The sequence below is a fragment of the Bactrocera oleae genome, chromosome 2 (genome assembly GCF_042242935.1).
Source record: "Bactrocera oleae isolate idBacOlea1 chromosome 2, idBacOlea1, whole genome shotgun sequence".
NCBI lineage: Eukaryota > Metazoa > Arthropoda > Insecta > Diptera > Tephritidae > Bactrocera > Bactrocera oleae.
The window spans coordinates 47518927-47534269 of NC_091536.1; the positions used below are offsets into that span (position 1 = coordinate 47518927).

Genomic DNA, 15343 nt, shown 5'->3' on the forward strand with positions numbered 1-15343 from the left:
CATATATAAGTGCAAAATAAGTGCAGTGCAGTGCATATATACATATAACTAAAAGTGTTCAGTAAAACAAAACCAAAAAAGTGCTGTTGCAATGTATAATTACTATATATGTACATATATAAGCGCAAAATAAGTGGTGCATATACACACATAACTTAAAGGAATGAGGCTGAACAATATAAAAAAAAAACTACAATAAATATTAAAAACACATAAAACAATAAAAATAACAAAACGGAAGCGAATCCTCATACATAACATGAATCAAATAAGCGGGCTCGACACAAAATGTTCCCACAGACAGATGGGACCCAATACTGGTAAATATATGCATCTCCGCTTTACCAGAAAAATCGTTACTTTTATGGGAGCAATCGCTCTCATCTCGACAAAAAATGCCCAACGTGGCAACAGATGAAAACTTTTTAATAACCCAATACGAAATCGCAGAAAGGGTAGATAAAAAAATGGTCAGAACGAAAACCGTTCAACACGACCTAAATAGAAGCTTCCACAGACCCCAAGCCAGTAGCAACAACAATTTAAATAGAAGCTTCTTCAAAAATCAAAAGTTCACATCCGAACAGTACAAACAAACGTCATGCGAACTATGTACAGGGGGGCATAAGCTCAAATCTTGCGAGAAATTCAAAAAATTTAATATTATCGACCGAAATAATTTCGTAAAAACAAAAAGACTTTGTACAAATTGACTGTCACATGCACATACACTTAAAGAGTGCGAAAGTAAATTTAATTGCGTTTATTGTCATAAACGACATCATTCAATGCTGCATTACAGCACATTTTCCAGCTCACCCCCAAACAGCGCAAATATGAAAAGAGCCACGGGTTTAGTTGCAACAGCAAATCCCGAAATGCGAAATCCCGAAAATTGCCAAGAAGCACCATGCTGCTCAAAGGCATTAAAAACCCAAACGCTACACAGCGAAAATCAAAGAAGAGTACTACTACCCACAGCAGTCGTCTCCATCGAACACCGAGGAGAACTGTTTAAACTTAGGGCCTTAATAGACCTAGGATCACAACGATCTTTCATAGCGTCTAGGGCTCAAAATAGGCTACAACTGCCAACAAAACTAGCCAATTTTGAAATCACGGGAATGGGCGGAAGAGTAGTCCAAAACTCAAATAATATCTGCCCCATTACCCTAATTTCCCCCCAAGCGGATAAGCACATACAAGCAGAAGCTATAGTCTTACCGCAACTTACAAATATGCTTCCAAGCTATCACATAAATAGCAAGCATTGGCAAAAGGTTTCACACCTAAAGCTAGCAGATCCCAACTGCAACACTCCCGCTCAAATAGACCTTCTATTAGTCAGCGATCTCATACCACAGATAATACTCGAAGGTATTGGGAAAATTTCAAATACACTTCTGGCACAAAATACTATTTTTGGGTGGATCCTAAGTGGACTAGTTTCGGAACCAGTTACCACCATGACCACTCAGGTTGAGGAAATCTCAAACGAATACCTCAATTCACAATTGAAGAGTTAGAAGAACTCCCCCCCATATCAATCACAACCCCTGAAGATCAGTATTGTGAAGACTTTTACAAAGCCACAACTACTAGATCAGGTAATGGTCGCTATGTCGTACGACTACCACTAAAACAACAATTTCCTAACACATTCGCCCTAGGTCACTCTCGCACCTCTGCAATACAGCAGTTTTTAAGTATGGAAAAAAACTTACTTGAAAAAGGTGAGCTTAAGCCAGAATACGATGGCGTGTTAGAAGAATACCTCCATTTAGACCACATGGAGGAAGTAAGCCCATGCGAAAAAATCATAAATGGAAAATATTACTCATTTTAGTTGCCTTAGTAGTAAAGCCAGACAAAAAAACAACTAAAGTAAGAGTTGTTTTTAATGCATCAAGATCTACTAGCTCGGGGAATTCCCTAAATGATATTCTATTTACGGGACCCACGCTCCAACCAGATTTAATGCTACTAATTTTAAATTGGCGTATATTCAAATACGTATAACGGAGACGTCGAAAAAATGTATAGACAAATAGTCGTACATAAAGACGATCAAGATTTTCAGCGAATTATTGTATTTTCCGAAAATCTCCCAATAGTCCACTCCGCGACAGTTACCTTTGGCGTCAACTGTGCTCCATATTTAGTCATTCGAACACTGCACGAATTGGCAGAAAACACCAAGTCAGAATTTCCTCTGGCAACCCAGGTGTTAAAAACACAAACGTATGTAGACGATATCCTGTCGGAAAGTCACAGTCTTCCACAAGCATACGAGTCACTAGCACAAGTAAACAAGCCCTCAAAACCGCAGGGTTTCCGTTGAAAAAGATAACGGCGAACCACCCTAATATTTTAAAAAATATACCACATGAAAACTTGTTAGATACTAATTTCCTTAAATTCGAAAAGGAAAGTACAACAAAAACTCTGGGGATCCAATGGAACGCGATATCTGACCAGTTTTCATACACTACAGAGTCAATATCAGCATTATCCGCCATAACAAAACGCCAAATTTTATCCTCTGTGGCAAAACTTTTCGACCCCGCAGGATGGCTTTCGCCAATTATGATACAAGCGAAAATCTTGATACAAGAATTATGGCTAGACGGAACCGACTGGGACGAACAAGTGAAACCTCTTCGCTTAGAAAAATGGTCCCAGTTCGCAAACAATCTGGAAGACATTTCCCAGATACAAATCCCACGATGGGTAAACTATTTCCCCGAACACAAAGTCGAAATACACGGCTTCTGTGATGCCTCGGAGAAGCACACAAAGCGATACTGCGACCACAAGCCAGTTATTAGTAGCAAAAGCAAAGGTGGCTCCTTTAAAGACGCTAAGTCTACCTCGACTTGAGCTCTGTGGAGCGCTACTTCTCACAAAATTAGCTTCCATGGTGCAGACCTATTTAAACATGAAGAAACATAGATTGTATCTCTGGTCCGATTCTGAAATCGTTCTAGCCTGGTTGGAAAAACCACCACATGCATGGAAGACGTACATTGCTAATCGAACGTCTCAAATACTTGACCTAGTGGGATCAGCCACTTGGCGACATGTAGCCAGTGCTGACAATCCTGCTGATCTAGGTACAAGAGGGTGCAAACCGCTGCACCTTACCACCAGCACCCTCTGGTGGAATGGTCCCCGATGGTTAACAGAATCTCCCGATTCTTGGCCACAATCGCCCATGCGCAATATAATAGCCCCAGAAAGTCGAAAAATCGACTCCTTTGACACAGCAGTGGAGGATACTGACATACTTGAGCGATTTTCATCGTTCTCCCGAGCCCTCAGAGTAATCGCCTATATGTTAAAGTTCATAGAGCGACTTAAAATTAAAATTAAGGGAGTTCCCTCAGAGTACCCCCAATGCGATACATTGACGCACCTAGAATTGCAAAAGGCAAAGGTCGCTCTAATCGCATCAACTCAAACGCGCGACTTCAGCCGCGATATAACACTATTAAGAGAATCAAAACCCATTGACAAAAGGAGTTCACTCTTAGTTCTTAACCCATTCCCTGACACGAAAGGTCTTCTTCGTGCGAATGGTCGGCTTGCCAATTCAAGCCTCACGTATAATAACGCCAGCCTCTAATCATACCAGAGAAATCTCGACTTGCCACTTTACTCCTCAATTATATCCACTTACTTATGCTCCACGCAGAACATCGCGTAATGCAACATATAGTCCGCCAAGAGTTCTATATTCCCCGACTTAAGCCCCAAATAAAAAAATGCATTTCCATGTGCAAGATCTGCACTCTGCATAAGCAGAAGTTGCGAACGCAGATTATGGCAGCACTTCCACCGGAACGCTGTAACTTCGCTCTGCCTTTCACAGTCACAGGTGTCGATTTTGCTGGGCCTTTTCAAATAAAGGCGTCCATGTTAAGGTCTCCCACTCTGATGAAAGGCTATGTGGCTGTCTTTGTCTGTTTTACGACAAAAGCAGTACACCTTGAGCTTTGTACTAATCTGACAAAGGAAACTTTCCTTGCGGCATTTGCTCGCCTCGTCGGACGACGCGGTTTTCCATCGAAGATAATGAGCGACAATGGTAAAACCTTTATCGGGAAATCGAAAAACAGTTTGTGGACTTTATTCAACAAGTCTCACCTGAGATCGTACAAAAGTACGCACCACAAAGCATTAATTGGCAGTTTATCCCCCCAAGCGCTCCTTATATGGGTGGTTTATGGGAATCAGCTGTAAAGAGCTTCAAATCCCACTTAAAAAAAGTAGCTGGAAATTACAAATTCAATTATGAAGAATTCACTACATTATTAATTCGAATTGAAGCCGTTCTCAATACACGGCCTCTCACCACCCTCTCGCAAGATCCCTCAGATTTCACAGCCTTAACTCCAATATCCTTATTAAATCGCTGGGAAAGAATTAAAACTCTCCATCACGATGTCAGCCGCCGATGGAAAGAAGAGTACATAAAGGATCTCCATAAAAGATATCGTTGGAAGAGCTTGGAGATTGTGTCATTATTCATGATGATTGTCTACCCCCTACCGAATGGTGGCTTGGTCGCATAGAAAAGCTACATTATGGCTCCGACGGTCATATAAGAGTAGTCGATCTCCGTACCCAAAGCGGAACGCTAACCAGACCGCTCGTGAAGCTGTGCTTTCTACCAACCGCAGATATAAACGAAAAAGCAAATGATAAACGATAAACCGATCATAATCCCGAAAACGCAATTCATAACCGTTTCAATAAATCGACAAAAAAACGAAAAGACAATAACTCACAAACTCGACAACAATCCGTATATATAAGTATATAAGTATATAAACTAACGAGTCGATCAATATGACGACCCCTTCATGCTACCAAGAGTTGTAGAATGCCAATTTCAACTTATATCTTAAAACTTTATAAAGCCCAATAATCTTTTCTACATAGATAACTATGGACGCAGATGCACCTATGCCAACGCCTGCTATTCGGTCGGCTATCAATGTGCCGCGACCTAGGGTTACTCCAGCGCCCCGATCTGTAACTGCAACCGCTCCTACAGCCGCTCCTCGAAGTAGCGCGCGACCGTCACCAACAGCAAACAGGGAACCGCAGCGAGTCCGGTGCATCATTTGCCGCCGCCCTCACCGACTACAACACTGCAACATTTTTAGAGGCATGCAACCGATGCAACGCCAGCAAATTGCCCAGGCTCATGGGCATTGTCTCAATTGCTTGACAGCGGCACATAACACTCAGGAGTGCACGTCCGTCAATCTGTGCCAAATATGCGGCAGGTTGCATCATTCGTTGCTCCATCGCAACCCGAGACGTGACATCGGTCGGCAGCCTGCCCCGCGCAGCCGCCCGTCCAAGTAGACAACCACTATCTACTCGGGCAATACAGCACCGACGACCAGCAGTCCCTCCCGTGTCCCGATTAAGGAGCCACCGAAACGAAGCACCGATGATGCGCCGGCACTCTAGGCCGCAATATCGCCTCTCTACGGGACTGAGCAACGTTGTAGCAACGCTGCAACAGCTGCAACGACTCTTAGGCTAAATATTCGCCTAGGGGGGCCGGGATGGCTAAATGAACTATAAGCCTTCCTAGCAAACATCCCTGCACAAGCACCACACACCACTTCACAAGCAACACTGATACATTCCAACACACCACAACAATATCATCCACTCCTGAAAACACCACACACCAATACATACAACTTTACACAATTCACCGAGGGATACCAACACACCCACGATCTCACCACTCTACCCAACCAACAAAAGGGATCGACGACTGGATACGGCCCTTTTTTTTCGATCGATCGCCGTCGTATACGCATCATCCGAATCCTGTTCTGCGCCACCCCAGAAATCTATATTCTCATCTCGTTTTTCGCATCATTTTTTTAAACAACTTTTTAGTTTCAAAGACTAGAACAAAATTGCGGATTGGAAAATGCTTTATACATTTTTAACCATATTTGTTCTTTTCAATTGATAACGTGTGAAATTGGTAAGTGTTTTGGTGCAATTTAGTACCCGAATAACTAATATTATTAAATATAAGTTTGTAAAGTGTAAGTCATAGATGTCATTATTGTAACTTACATACTATATAGAAAAGTATTATAGAATAATAAATATTATTATATGTTATATATTTTCTAATTTCTATATATATTATAATTTGTGTTGTTTTCCATTAATTTAATGTGAACAATCAATCAGCTCTAAAAATTAAAATTTATGTAAATGTCTGGAAGATCTATTTACCTCAATAACTAACCTTAATTCGAATAGAAGATTGTTTAATGCAAAGAACCTGGCTAGAAAGAACTGGCAAAATGCTTTCCCTTGGATGCAAACTGTTGGCAAGTTACGTTCTCAAATGTAGTCATACATATAGTAGTTACTAAAAGAAATGCACCTGTGTAGGGTATTATAGCTTCGGCGCAGCGTTTTCTCTTGTTTCTGAGGGGCGATGTGCAGGCGCGCTACTGAGGTGTTTTGTGCATGTTGTTCTCAGAGGTTGAGTGTGGTGGTGTCGTCATGTGGGGTGAAATTCCTTGAGTGTTCACAGGTGTGGTGTATTTTATTAGGGTGTGCCAGTTTTACCCGAGTAGAGTGGTGTACTTAGAGTAGCGAGTTTAAACTCATTTAAACAGTTATGTGTTAGTCCAATGTTAACACCACCACTTACTTTTTACAATCACTCCGCGTATGTGCAAATGAGATTCAAAATAAATGGTTTTTTTTTTAAAGGGTTCACAAAATTAATTTTTTAAATCCTTTTTTTTATATTTATTCAAAGGGTTATTTCAATGCAATCACTCCCTGGTCGTATACTAGTGGAGAGGTAGTAAAAATGTATATAAATAAAAGGTCGATGATAAAAAAAACGGAGTGACTCGCGCTCCAAAAGAAAGTTTGTTGCTCGAAAGTCACTGAGAGAAGGGGTTTTAATTGTTATAAGGGGAGCTCTTCTAACTCCCAAAATTTCTTTAATTGTGAATTGAGGTATTCGTTTGAGATTTGCTCAACTTGAGTGGTCATGGTGGTAACTGGTTCCGAAACTAGGCCACTTAGGATCCAACCAAAAATTGTATTTTGTGCCAGAAGTGTATTTGAAATTTTCTCAATACCCTCGAGTATTAAATGTGGTATGAGATCGCTGCCTAATAGTAGATAGGAGGGGAGTGTTGTGTTGCAGTTGGAATCTGTTAGCTTTGGGTGTGAAACTTTTTTTTTTTTTTTTTTTTTTTTTTTGTGTTTTTAGGTTTGTTTATTTGATTAAAATTAATATAAGCTTAATTACTATAATAAACAATAGTACACCGATAACATATAATAAGTACAGTGTCTCTAGACGAGCTCTCAAGTACTCTGCTATCAATAATTAGTAACATTTTATTAACTAATGATATTATTTATATATATATACTTGTACAAGTATTTCTTGCAAGGAAAAAGAGAAAAAAACGATGTATTGATGATTTTATAATATAAAATGGTTGAAAGAAGAACAAGAAATCAGACCAGATGTGTCATGGAGTGAATTAGTTTTCAATATCATTTAATAGCCAGCAGCAGTTCTGTTTCGTCAAAGTGGTTTCAGTTTTGTCTCTAAACGGGATGTATGTGTCGAATCGTTTGTTTTCAGCAGTGAGTATTTTCGAAGTGACTACTTTGTTGTTAGCTCTTCTAAATATGTGATAGATTATTGGGATGTTGTCTTCGTTTTGGATGAAGCCATTTTTGTCCAAGTAGAGAAAGGATTCTGGTGGTGCAAATCCATTTGTAATAGCTAATGCAAAGTAGTCATCACTTTCGTAAAAAGGAGCTCTTATTAAAGTGTTATTGTCATCATATAGGCAGCGACCTATATGCTTTCTAATTAGATTTATGATGTGACAATCAATTCTGGGAACTTTTGCAGTGTCGTATAGTTTAGATATAAATTTGGTGAAATTATTATTCTGTGACCTATGCAGCGATGTGCATGATCGTAGTATTCTTCTCTCGACTTTTCTTAGTCTTTCCATATATGAAGGAGAGATATTAAACCAAATTGAACATCCATATGAAAGTATTGGTCTCACTAGTGATTGATACGTGATAATTTTTAGCCTGTTATATAGCAGTTTTGAAGAAAACATTTTTTTATGTTGATGTGATCATAAAAAAGGAAAAACTTATCGAGGTGAATATCAAGATATTTGATTCTCTCCTTGTGCTGTATTTGGATATTTGCTACACTGGATTTTATATTAAATTGCTTCCATTTTTTTTTAACGTTTGAGTTACACTTATTAACGGGAGGGCGAAAAAGAATACTTTCGCATTTGTTAATATTTATTTTGAGATGCCAGTTTATTGTATAATCCTCAACAGTATTGTATTTGAGTTGCAGGTTCCTATTAACGCTGTCGATCGTTCTGTCGGAGTGGTAAATGACAATGTCGTCTGCGAAGGCTATAATGTTGTCCAATTTTTGTACTAAGTCGAGGATGAAAAGATTAAACAGAATTGGAGCATTTACTGTCCCTTGTTGCAGACCATTTACTACGTGAAATTCGCGACTGCTTTTTGTATTATTTATATGAACTGAAAATGTTTTTGCCGGATATCATGTTATAAATAAGTGTAATCAGATGGAGAGGAAATTTATAGCTGATGAGCTTACATATTAACCCTTCGATCCATACTTGATCGAATGCTTTCTCAAGGTTAAAGAAGCATGCACCTGTGACATATTTCTTATTCCAGTTCCAGTTTATTTCGGAGACGAGAAGATTAATAGCATGTATAGTCGAATGCCTGTATTTGAACCCAAATTGCTTAGGGCTTATTAAGTTGTTGATTTTAATAATTTTATTTATATTTATATTAACCAAAACTTCAAAAATTTTACTAATATTTGGTAGCAGGCTAATTAGCCGAAGGTTTTTCAAGGTTTTTTTGTCCTTATCTATCTTTGGTTTCTGAGGAGAAGTTTTTTAGAATGATATTGGGTATTTGGTCTAAGCCGGATGATAGTTTACCTTTTAGTTTAAAGAACACGTCTGTGAGGTCGTATGAACTAAAAAAAAGTTTTCCGTTTGGTCGTCATTTAAATTATTGGCTATTTTGTTGGTATTGAAGTTTGTTTTGGTCGCTCGAGTGCTGTCGAATAAAGTTTTCATTTCCAGAAACTTTTTGAAGCATTCTTGTACCTGAAAGTGGACTGAATTGTTGGGTATACTTTCTTTTGAAGCATGGACTGCTTCGAAATGAGTCCCGATTATTTCATTTATAAATTTTTTGTTATTGATGACGTAGTTGTTTTTAACTAAGTCCTTTTGTAGAAGCTCACGGTCCAAGCCCGCGTTTTGGATTATGTCGGGGATATTTATATGACTGATTGTATTATTATTATCTTTTAAAAACGGGAGAGGGATCGTTAGTCTTAAGGGTTGCAAGTCTTTTCTCGAGTTGGTTATTAAAATGTTTCTTAATATTATCATCTATTAGTTTTTTTACAAGTTTCAGTTTTGCTTTTTCTACTTGAAGTGTCGTGGAAGGTAAATATAATTGAAGTCGATTATGTTTTTTAATGGCTGAAAGGATTTTACTTTTTTCTGCTATCAGTTTTTTTTATAATAGGCAAGTTTATAAGAGTTTGAGTAGGGCTATTGATTTTCGCTTTTGGTACATTATTTTCTATGGCTTTCAAGACAATATTATTTAAATGTAGCAAATGGTGATCAATCTCTGTGTTGCTCAAGTTTCTATCGTTAGGTACAAGGGATTTATTTTGAAGTTGCGCGTTAAGATCTTTTTTAAATTTTGTCCAGTTAGTTTTTTGTAGTCAAGTGTGGTTTTTATTGGGTTGCCTAAAAAAGTCAAATAGTTTGTGTTGTTCCTGTTAATCGCGACGATTTGAATAGCGCAGTGATTGCTATCGTAATCAATGCATCTCAATCAGTTAACTGTGTTGTTGGCTCTGTGAATATCTATTCTGTGATCAGCAATGCAAATATCAAGAAAGGAATTAGCTCTTTTGTAGGACGGAGTAACCGAAGCATACATATTGCATCTGAACTTTAATTCGTTGGAGGTCAGCCAGTTTTTTAGGGCTTTACCTTTAGAGTTGTTGTGTAGGTTAGCCCAGTCTGTGTGTTTACTGTTGAGATCACCAGCTAATATGTAATAGTGGTTGGGATTTTGTAGGTTTAACGATTCGAAGATTGTGTTGAGTTCAGATTTAAATGTGCCGTTATTATTACCTGAAGGGTAATAGGCTGAAATTATATACATGATGTTATTCGGAGGCATATGAATTTTTATTACACAAGATTCTAAATAGGATAAGGCATTGATGTGTTGGTTGAAAACTTCCGTGTATTTTATATTTTCAATAATTAGAATTGCAGTTCCTCCACCTCTCGATCCTAACAATCTATCTTTGCTTATTAAATTATACCCTATAAATTTTAGTTTGTGTCTTGTGTTAAGTTTAGTTTCGTTCAACAGAATAATATCGGGCTTATTATTTGATAAGAATACTTAGCTCTATTCTCCTGCTTATATTAATAAGCGAGTTGACATTAAGTGAAATTATGTTTAACTGGGATTGGGTAATATGTAGTTATAGTATGGTCTGAATTCATGCTGTATCTATTATATTGTAAATTGCATCAACTCTTGCCGTTTGTATTTCCAGCTGCTTCTACAGAACTGTTAATAGTTTACTTAAAGATAACATTGTATTTTTTAGTTCTTCGAATATTTGATTTTGAGAGTTTTGATTATTGGTATCACAAAATACACTAGTTGACTGTTTACAGACATTTGCGTAACTTAAATTAGAGTTACTAAAATTTTGGTTAGTGTTTATTTTCGTGGCTATTAGATTTTGTTTTTTCAATCTTATTTTTTGTTGAAACTCTTTATACCCCTCACAGCCTTTGTAGGAAGCTGGATGCCCAAATTTCTTGCATTAAACACAATACACCTTATCATTTTCAGTTGAGTTTGCGTTTAATGAGTTACAATCTTTGCGTTTATGTGTTCCGCTACATTTGACACATCTTAGTGGTAGATTACAATTAGCTGCGCTGTGAAAGAAACTTTGACAGTTTCTACATTGCGAAATCTCAGCTTTCCGTAGGTGTTCCCATTTAATACAGTGGTATAAAACAGTTTTAATTGCTTTTAATTCCTTAACGTTACTTTCGGCACTTGTTTGAACCATAAACATACGTAGTTTTATATTGCGTTGTGTGGAAATTTTTGTGGTAAATTGATTAACTTTAAGAATTTTTAGGTTATCGTTTTGATATGTGCAAAGTTCATTAAAAATTTCTTCGGGGTCGGTATTGCCGTTTAGCCCTTTCAATAGGTATGTTTTGGTTTTTAAACATTTAGGCGTGTAAGAATATAATTTTACTTTTGTGTTTTCTAAGTACCCTCGGACTTTTTTGTAGTCTTCAATATTGGTTAAAAAAATTGATTTTAAATTGTGTTATGTTTAGACCGTCTTTTATTAGTTCTATTATTTGTTTTGATTCGATGTCGAATGTGTTTATTGGAGGAATGTTTTTGCTGTTTATTTTTCGTTTGACGTTTGGGATCGAATTAACTTCACTAGTGTTGTTTCTATGCGAGACGCCAGCTGGAGTTATTGCTGCCGCTGCACTTGTTGATGGGTTGTTTTTTGTTGTATTACTAGTTTCATTTTGTTCATATTCGTTGCTTAGATTATTGGAACAAACGTGTTGTTCGAATTTTTGAAGTGTTTCATTGCACTCTCTTAGATCGTCATCTAATATGGCGTAATAATTGTTTTTGGTATTTTTCGACATTGTGTGTTCAAACACGTTGTCGTTTTTTCTTTTTCTATTTAAGATGATCGTTCGACATTGTTTGCAGGACTAAGCGCATTGCGCTCACTCATTATAAAAAGGAACACCTTTACACTGATTATGGATCACGATTGGCACTTCAGGAAATTAAATGATTTTTATGATCTTTATAATGGGTATCGATTTGTTATCACTTTACACTCCGTGGTACGTGCTTACGCTCTCGCTGTCACAATCAGACTCCGGGTGTGAAACCTTTTGCCAATGCTTGCTATTTATATGATAGCTTGGCAGCATACTTGTTAGTTGCGACAAGAGTTCTGCTGGAATGCGCTTATCCGCTTAGGGGAGGTTAGGGCAATAGGGCAGATTTTATTTGAGTTTTGACTTCTCTTCCGCCCATTTCCGTAATTTCGAAATTGGCTAGTTTTGTTAGAAGTTGTAGCCTATTTTGTGCCCTAGACGGTCCAAATGGTCGTTGTGATCCTTGGTCTATTAAGGCCCTAAGCTTAAACAGTTCTTCTTGGTGTTCAATGGAGACGCCTGCTGTGGGTAGTAGTACTCTACTTTGATTTTCGCTGTGTAGCGTTTGGGTTTTAAATGCCTTTGAGCAGCATGGTGCTTCTTGGCAATTTTCGGGATTTCGAATTTCGGGATCTCTCTATTGTTGCTTCTATTGCGTTTAGGTCGTGTTGAACAATTTTTGTTCTGGCTATTTTTTTGTCCAATCTTTCTGCGATTTCGCATTGGGTAGTTAAGAAATATTTCACTTGTTGCTCTTCGTGATGAGAGCGATTGCTCTGAAGTGATATAATTTTTGTGAATTTGACAGTTTTGGGTGGTTTATGTAAACGGCTGTAAACATGTCCCGGAAGGACGGCGATTGTGCATAACCACCATGAAAAATTTCTGTGTCACATGAGGGCACCTTGAGATGGATGCCTGAACTTGCCTCTTGACTTTGTATTTGTGGCAGCTCTACTCTCGAATGTGAAGTAGGTGCAATTGCTTTAATTAATTTTAGTTGATCCGAAATAATTGCTTTTGTTTCTTCGAACTGGTCTAAGCAGTTTGCGTACTTGGCGTAAGCCGAAGATTTAACATTTTCAGGTAGATCTGAGTGATCAGATTCTACTATGGCGTCATATCCAGCTTGGAGACGTGTCCAGAAATTATAACGATTTTCCTTTTTTATTTCTAATACCGATTCTTGAATCGGTGAAGACGAAAACCTTGTACAGTATCTTATTAACCTGTCATTTTCTGGAATAAATATAGCAACCTGTTTTGAGCGTGTATTATCAACATTTATCATTTTATTTATATATTTAAATAAGTGTCAAAAGGAATTAAAATTTTCTCAGTGTATACTAATTTGAATAAAGCAATAAAGTTTATTACTCTTTTCGGTAAATAAGTTTTTGTTATTTATATTATATTATATTGGTAAAACGTTTACTAATACAATTTCGTATTTACTCGCCTTCAATTTTCTTTATTGTTTCTTCGAAAAGCATGGCCTAAAATTAATGAGATAATAATTAAATACTATCTTAATTTAGAAAAAAAATCTCAGTTATTAAAAACATATTTTCACCTGTCCATGAACAAAAATTAACCAGAGCTTCACTTGTGGATTACTGAAAAAATGGCGGATACATCTGGGTTTTTTGAGGGATGAAGGAAGGTCGTCAAAAATCGTTTTCAAAGTTTGGAACATTCAAATGATTTTCCACAAAGCTTTTCTCATACCAATGAACCGAGTTTTGCAGTAACTAACTAGTTGATCGTATTCGTCTTCAGAAATCTCGTAGATTGACTTTTATGCTTCTGTGTGAATGCTGTGGATGTAAAAATGTGCTCTCTATTTCAACATCAAGTGCGCTGCACAACCTACACCAACTATGTTCGATTTTAATTTCCTTAATTTTTCAAAAATATTTCCTTTACTTTTCTGATCAACGTGGCCGAAATTATTTGGCGCATTATTACCACAGTAAGCGATCAATTTATTAGTCAAATCAAAATTTTCAATCATAATTATTTTAATCAATGAAATATCATATACGAAGTTTTACCTTTTTCTTGTGAAAGCTCAATTATTTTAACATTCACTCCAGATAAGGGAAGAAAATAACAAATGGCAGGAATCATCTTGATTGCTTTGCGATTGAAAGCGTCGGTCGACAAACATATGAATTGGGCTTTCTGTAAATCAGTCTTGTCGCATTCCAATGCGTATGGTGCAAAAACCTTGGTTATTATCGCTTCACTTTTTGTTCTTGAACACAAACATTTTTTCATTTGGAAACAGGCTCGAAATATTTTGGTTGCGCAGTTTGATCTACAATAAAAAGTTTGAAAAAAGTTTAATCGGACGGTAACTGCTGTTTTTTAAATGATAGTGTGAATAGCAAACCTGAAATCGTGATTCTCATCAATTGTGTGGTACGCCCACACGCCTTCCATCGTCGATAGATTAAAATCACTTGGTGCTTCCTTGTCTTCATATCATTTTCAATATCATTGCCTCCACCAGAAGCAACTGAAAAAGTTGATTTACATTTGCCGCAACAACCGATGGAATCGTCATAAGTCATAAGTGACTCTCAAAAAAGCATATTTTTTCTTCAAATTATGGTTGAAAACACACTTTCGTTTCGATATTTCACAAAGTAATATAAATATATTTGTAAATATTTATGCTTCAAATTCACAAAATTATCTTATGTTTCACTTTGAATGTTGAATGAAAGTAACGAGCTGTCAGTGAAAAAAAGTGCAACACATTCAAAACGACTGCGGAATGAAACAAGTAAGGAAGGGCTAAGTTCGGATGTAACCGAACATTTTATACTCTCGCAAAGTTAAATGGTATATTCGTTTGAGACTTCTTTATATATTTTAATAATTAGAAGTAGGAACTGTTGCCTTAGTTATTTACTTTTCACTCACAGTGAAAATAATTAGAGCAATTTGTAAACCAAATTTACTCAAATTATGAGAAATCGTTGTTGTGCTTTTTGTATACGCTTATAATTGATTTTATATAGAATGCATTACAACTGTATTGAGAAGTAGGAAAAGAAATCGTTTTTGAACAATGAATAACATTTTTTATTTATTTTATCAATATTATTATGCATGTTTAGCTTAAAAATAATAAATATTAACAACTTTAAAAATTATATTATTATATTAATTTGTAGATAATATTTACAATATTAAACATAAATTTTTGTAGAGATTCTTATACATATATCCAAATTATATTTCTTTTTTCCTTATACCATTTAATTTCTATCATATATTTATACAATAATGTCATATATAATAACAAATTATATATATAATTTAAATTTTCTTAATTAGATTATTTACATATTTTTCTTTAAATTGTCTTAAAAACTACTGTCAAAATTCCTATACCATTCCAATTTGATTATATTTAAAAAAAAAATGAAGAACTATTGCACTAAGTCTGAAAACTTTAG

At 36.5% G+C, this 15343-nt stretch overlaps 1 long non-coding RNA gene across 1 annotated transcript; it reads right to left on the reverse strand.

Moving 5' to 3' along the window:
- Positions 1–13275: 13275 nt before the first annotated feature.
- LOC138858940 (uncharacterized) lies at positions 13276–14509 on the reverse strand. The gene is made up of 3 exons (XR_011397976.1): positions 14269–14509; positions 13447–14193; positions 13276–13369 (listed from the first exon to the last, which is right to left on the reverse strand). It is a non-coding gene; the product is annotated as an uncharacterized lncRNA (long non-coding RNA).
- Between the last annotated feature and the right edge of the window lie 834 nt (positions 14510–15343).